Here is a 7,246-nt window from a genome sequence, read left to right on the forward strand (position 1 = left end):
TTTGTAACTTATTTTTGATCGTTCGCAAGGTACATTTATAGAAGGTAGAAGTGACAATCAGCTGTATTCTTACTTTTTTTGTAAATTTAGTTTTCAAAATGTAATAGGGTCTACTCATGAAATTTGAAACTTCGAAATTTGACTCCATAAAATACTGTTTTTCTTCCTAAACATGTAGTAAAAATGACCTACGACAGTTCTGAATTCTTTATATATATACATTGTCATTCAAATTTGTTCTATATTGGAGGATTTTCAAAATGTATTTATGTTTTTCCTGAGGAAATTTTTGGAACGACCCTATTATTCAATATTTTCTTTGTCCATATTTACATTAGGCAATTTTCCTTGCGGCAATTGTCAGTTTGTCGATGAGAGAGGGTGTTGAGAGGCAAAGGATTACCATATGCCTCACCTCTTTCTCCTTCAAACTGACAATTGCCGCAAGGAAAATTGCCTAATATAAATATGGACTTTGACAATTAATTTTCAATACCAACAATGTTGTTTTTGTAAATTTGTTAGTTGTTGTAATTTATGCACATACCTTCTATAAATTTACCTTGATCGTTCGTCTATGTATGTATATTCGTAATAGTTTTGGCATCCATAGCTCCGCCCCAGATGCCACACAGACCAAATTTTTCGTAGACGCGTTTCATATATAGTTAAGAATTCGTCATTTAAAATCCAGGCTCTACATTTGTGCTAAGGCGAGCAAGTCGATGTACAAAATTTGACAATTTGTGTGAAAAAATAAACAATATTTCAAAAACAGGGGGTTAATGAAAGGATATAATAAAAATAGCTATCGGAAAACTCCTTCATGAAGTCCAATGCAGTATCTCGCATGATTTTGCAATTCAAATGCAATGGATTCTGTGGAAGATTGTCGAACACTTTTTTTTACAAACTGGTGGATTACGTGCAACAGCGTGCATTTTAAAATAATTTTAACAATGTCCGAGCAATAACTGAAACAACGCAATTTTATGACGTATGCAGTTTTACACCTGGTTTGCGAGTTCTTACGAACCGAATTGACCCTAAACCATGGTGTTACGGCCAACGGCTGCTAATCCTGCATCAAACCTATGATTCAAAGTAGGTTTCGTGCTGCTACAACAACAACACATCTGCAGACAAACACATAAGCTTTCGATACCGTCATCCATGCCATGTTCGAGGATATCAAGAAGACTTCCCTCTGGCCGTGTTTTCAATGTTGTATAATAAACTATATGTGTGGAAGCCAGTCTTTTGTAGAATTCAAAAATAAGAAGTGCAATGAAACAGGGAGTTCCCCAAAGCGGTGTGATATATCTTGAACTGTTAATCCTCTACCCTTCTGAAATTTCACACCTCTGGAGGCATAAAGACCGTAATGTATGGGTACGATCTTGGCATCTGATCCTATCGTCGATGACATATGTGATAGTTAAAATGTCTACAAAGCTGCTGCATTTCTTCCATCTGAGGAATAAAAAATATCCGCCAATAAATCCCCTGCCACACTGTTCACCACCTGGACGGCTGAGATGAGTCTGATTCCGACCAATAACTATTAGGCCACAGCTATAAGCGACATGATCTGAACAAAGTTCTCAAAGAATCCTTGTTGACTTTTTATCAAGCAGCCGGTCAGGGTTAAGCTATGCGTTACGCAGTGGAAGAGTATTAAAACCTGCCAGAATGCCACCCTGAGAACTGCAACAGGTTGCCTTCTCATGACACCAGTCGACCATCTTCATGAGTAGGCGAAGATTTTACCGGTACATCAACACAACAAAATATTGTCGATTTCGCCGTGAGGATCTCTGCTTCGATCTTTGCGGACTAGCTTCCCCGCCCAGATCCTCGTGATCTGGAGGGATGGGTGCAAAGATGTAAACGATAACCTCCAGATCAACGGGACTATCACGCAGGCATGAAAAACATTCATTCTGATGCAGTTGCGCAGTACAAAGGTACATTGTGAATGCCGTACTCGGAGACAATTCCCTATTCATCGCAGCAGAAGAATGTCATCTGCCATGGCACACACAAGTGGTTTTAGCCCAGTTAAAGTCCGGACCATGCAGCTGCCTCCATTCATATTGAATGGAATTGATGCCATGATACCCAGCACATGCCAATGTCCTGATTTTTTATGGACACAGCCAGTCCAAGTTGCAGAATTTTTGAATCTGAATACAGTCAAACACGCTCCGCTCTGGAACTTTGGTATGGATATAGTAACATTCTCAATTCTTGCCGAGAACGCATTGGAACCCTCCCCTCAAAGCCACATAGATTCATGGTCTAACTGCAATAAGATGGTGCAGTTTCTCCGCCTGCCCATAAAATCCAATTCTATGTACACAATTATTAAAATTAGTTTTCTTTCCTTTTCTACATTTATTTCTTCAGGAAAGAGCCATCCGACCAGATTCCGGACGAACTGTTACAACAATTGCAGACCCAGGATTGGACACCTACATGCATAGATTCGTCGAGAACAGACCATGTCACAGAAGAGTTATGGAAGCATTGGACTTATCAAATGCTTCTGATTCGGTAAACCATCCCACCGTGTTCGAGCATATCGAAAAAAAAGTATTCTTCCTCCTATGCTGATTTATGGCATCATGAAAAAAAAACTATTCTTCCTCCTATGCTGATTTATGGCATCATGAATTGAATTTCACCACAGATTGATCACAACAATATACATACATTTTATCCGGGGGAAGTACTTACTTCCCAAGATATGGGCGTTAACATTTCCAAAGAATTAAGAATATGTTTTCACAAGAGTAGAGGTTTTGGATACTTCCATAGGTGAAAGACGTAAGCCTCTTCCGATATCGTATTTAGTTGTACAGAATCAAAATGAGGGACGAAAAGAAAGAACAAGTTGCATCCGGCAGACGCTATGAAGGATATCGCGATTCGGAGATTAAATATCAAAAATTACGTTGAAGAAGAACACAACACAAGAAATGAAAATTAGTACATTTTTATTTGGAAAATGTTGTTGTTGCACGTGTAAATTGGAAAACAATTTTTTGGATTATTTGGAAAAAAATATTTTGGAAAATGTTGTTGTTGCACGTGTAAATTGGAAAAAAAAATTGGATTATTTGTAAAAAAAATATTTTGGAAAATATTGTTGTTGTACGTGTAAATTGGAAAAAAATATTGTTTGGATTTTGAAAGTGAAAAAAGTGAAGGACGTTTTCAAAACATGAGTTCGACGGAAAATATTGTTATGTGTGTATTGGACATTCTGCATCGCTGTATGGACCTTTTAGAAGGTTCCGAAGAAATTATTAAGAAATTGCTGGAGGTTCTAATAAAGGTAATGAAGATATTGGGAGGAAAATCAACACCATCAGCAGCAGCGGCAACATAACCTCAATACATCACTGAAGTTGAAAGAGAGAGTATTCATAGCCCTATAGAGGATTCATAGCCCATTGCTCTTCGGTACAGATTCCGAAGAAAGTGATGGGATATATACTCCATGCACCCCCACACCCGTCTGCTCACCGATGCGAAGCCCACTTGGCCCCTCACCTGCCTGCAAACCTGAACCCACAACATACCTCCCCGTGAAGGTAAAAAAAATACACTTTTTAATTGAATTTTCAGAAAAATCTTTATTCTGGGAATTGTGATTCTTTCATAAATAAATTGTATGCTCCTTCCAAATTGTCGGTGCATTCGATGCAGGCATCGAATCGAGCCTTTGCATACTCCATGTTAGATATTGTTGGCATAGAACCTGTTCGTCGTCTTACATCTTGGAAGAATTTTTCAATTGTATGATGAGTTGTGAGGTATTGATAATACACATCACCGTGTTCATCAAACAATTTCTCCCATACAGTTAATGTGGTGTATAGATAATCTAGGGTTTCCAGGAACGATTTGTATTGCCTGATAATTGTTCTTTTATGCTCTAGTGATCTTCCTCCCACTTTTAGAATTCTTAATAATTTTGTATTTATAGATACGAATTTAAATATATTCTGCAAGTCCTTGTCAGTGTTATTCAAGCGCTATTTCTGCTCAAGTTCAGCTGCACAGGCGTTTTAAAAATTTGCTCATATCTTTCAAATGAAAATGTATCGTAGTTGTAAAATTCCAATAGCATAGATTTATTCATGTCGTCCTACAGCGCAAGCTTATGCCGAACGACCAATTTATTGCAGCGTACTTCCTCAAACAAGAAGTGTGCTACTAAATTTGAAAATAAATGCACCATGTCAATAATAAATAGTTTTCCACGATATTTGAAGTTATGAATAGAATAATTTGGTACCAATCCCATGTGCTCGGTAGCAGCATCGCAGACGTTGGCAACAATTACAACGCCGATGCTTTCTGCTGCATCATAAATACGGCAAAGCATTCCGTTGACATCCGCTGTGGTGTACTTGACCCTGTTTTCAATAAAATCAGTTCCAATGAAGAGCATCCACTTCGATTTCATACCAATTAAGAGGAAAGCATATACACCTGTACTCAAAGCATCGAAGGACAGGATGCATTTTTTAATTTCTTCGCTTTTACCAGCGAAGAAGTCGAACAATTCTTTCCGCGTGGATTCCACAAATCCCATCCTGTTCCACGGGTACTACGTACGCTCAACAACATAAAGTGGAGGTGTACCAAGAACAATTTGGTCCTTGGCATACTTCTTTCTCGATTCTAAGGCTTTCAAGATTCTATCCGCTCACACAAATCCAAGTTGTACCAAATTTGTTACATTAGAGTTTTCCAATTCTAGGTATTCCCGTTCGTCGAATACAAAGGGTACCTTATTTAGTACCTTTTGGTACTTTTCGTACGCTTCTACTTCGAATTTCCGAAAACCCAGCCTTATCTCACCCTACACAAATTATTTTCTCCTTCTTTTTTGCAGAAGATGATGTTAAGCAGAAAAGGATAAAGAAAGATTGTTCTGGAAAAAAAAAACCAAAAATTTTCAACAGCCGGAAAGGGTGTACTTATAACGCAAAAGGATATAAACATAGGATAGCAGATGCAATACAAATGATTGATACAACTGGTGCCGCTGGCTACAAGGCGGCCCATACATATGGCATCCCTAAAACAAGTTTATATAGGCACTATAAACAATTCCTCTCAAATAAAGAAACGCCTGCATCCTCCACCATCCATGGTTCAAAATATGCTATCGAAGAGGAAGGGGATCGGAAGTCTTCGCCACCGGCTATATAAATCCCTTTTGTAACTTGTAATTTGAATAATTACATTTGTAATTTGAAGAATTCCGTTTGTAATTTGTGATTTGAATAATTCCGTTTCTAATTTGAATTTACTCTTTTGTAACTTGTAATCTGAATAAATTCACGCATCAAATTTTGGCCCTTAGACTCCAATTACTAGGATACTCATGACATATACGAGTTCTATAATCCTGTTATTATATTGTTGCGCGTTCGTTCAACTCATTTTTACATTTTTGCAAACACATGATGAAAATTAATTTTAATGGTGGACATTATGGGAACTCCTCCCACTTAATTTAAGTTTAAGAATGTATGTGTGAGTTTTGAATGTACTACAACAACAACGTTAGCAACACAAGCCTCACTTATTTTTTACTTACAATTTGACAACTTTGTCTTTACTAACAGAAGCCACTTTGGAATCATCAGGGGCCCAATTCACAGCTAAAACTTCATCATGTCCGCGTAATTCTTCTGCCAATTTCTTTGTTTCCACACTCCAAACTGAAATATAAATATATTTTGAATGTGCTTCAACATGACTTACTTATCTGGCCCATTACAGAACATTTGTTCCATAAGCCGAACTAAGAATAGATTTCGAATTCTCGCTGTTTGTTGCTTCACTATGACTACGGATATATAAACCTACTTTATAGTGTACAATCTTTGCTTCCACTGAGAAGTAATGTAGAATCTGGCGACCATGCCAATGTGTAAACTGCCTCAACATGACCACAGAGATTGTTTAAGAATTGTCCATCTTTGGCCTGCCACAGACGTACAGATTTATCGCATGATGCTGAAGCTATTGCTTTTGCGTTTGGTGAATATTTAACATCATTAACAACATCTAAATGACCAGTCATTCGATGTACACATTTATTTCGATTCGATACATATAGGTACAAAGTATTATCCGAACAATATACCAATGATTCAATGTCATCAGGACACACTTGTTTGTAACGCTCCAATGCAATATTTTGTAATTCCTCCTCTGAAAGATAAAAAGAAATAAATTTATCTTAAGATATGACGATTCCTCGTTTGTGTTAACCTACTCTTTATGTCACAATATTTCTTATTCTTATCCTGGAAAGGACCTGTTCGTAGCACGTACTCGGTATTGAGGGCAATATTATTTACCCTATGAGGATGGCCAGTAAATGTACGACAAAGTGATCAATCTGCTGCACGCCATATTTTAACGTTCTATCTTTCGATGATGTATAAATTAATCCTGCCCCTCCCCAACGCACGGCTGTGACTGCAGTTTCGTGAACTACAAAAACATTTACAAAAGTTAAGATAAAATATAATTATTAACACCACTTTCACTTACTCCACATTTCCATGCAACATTCTCCCAATACTGTGTCCCAAATACGACAATCACCATCACTACTGCCGCTTACAATTTTACGACAATCTGGATTTTTGTGATACGGCTCCCAACTCAAACAATTAACACATTCCTTGTGGCCCGTTAATGTGCGACCCACTTGTTTTCCCGTATCAGGATCCCATAGTATGATGTTACCTGTCTCACAGGAGCTGGCCAATTTCTTTCCATCTGGTGACCATGTTAAATACCATAACCAATTCCTTATGCACACGACATGTAAAATGTGGTGTTTCTGTATTTAAATCCCAAAGCCGTACAATATTATCACCTGAACCACTGGCTAAATGAGCACCATCAGGACTGACAAGTATTGAAATGACAGGCTCAACATGTTCAACAGTTGGTGGTAAATCATCATTTACTTTAACTCTTTTCGCCATTTTTTATTAATGATATCTCCAACTCAAATTTTACACCTGCAATGGTGACAAGCCCTCTTCTTCTTTTCCTATAACAATGCACCAGGGAATGTAACTTGGGATAGGTAAGTCGACTTTCGGTTAATCGACTTTTTTACTGTTTCAGAGTGTACAAAAACATAAATTATGTATTGTGGGTAAGTGAATGTAAGCCCATATCCATAGACTAATGGGTCGAT

At 37.6% G+C, this 7,246-nt stretch overlaps 1 pseudogene; it reads right to left on the reverse strand.

Annotated features, from left to right (window-relative positions):
• Positions 1–5,893: 5,893 nt before the first annotated feature.
• On the reverse strand, positions 5,894–7,221 carry LOC141390831 (protein Notchless-like; annotated as a pseudogene).
• Between the last annotated feature and the right edge of the window lie 25 nt (positions 7,222–7,246).

This window comes from Musca autumnalis, unplaced genomic scaffold (assembly GCF_047663935.1).
Source record: "Musca autumnalis isolate F117 unplaced genomic scaffold, ASM4766393v1 scaffold_1, whole genome shotgun sequence".
Taxonomy (NCBI): domain Eukaryota; kingdom Metazoa; phylum Arthropoda; class Insecta; order Diptera; family Muscidae; genus Musca; species Musca autumnalis.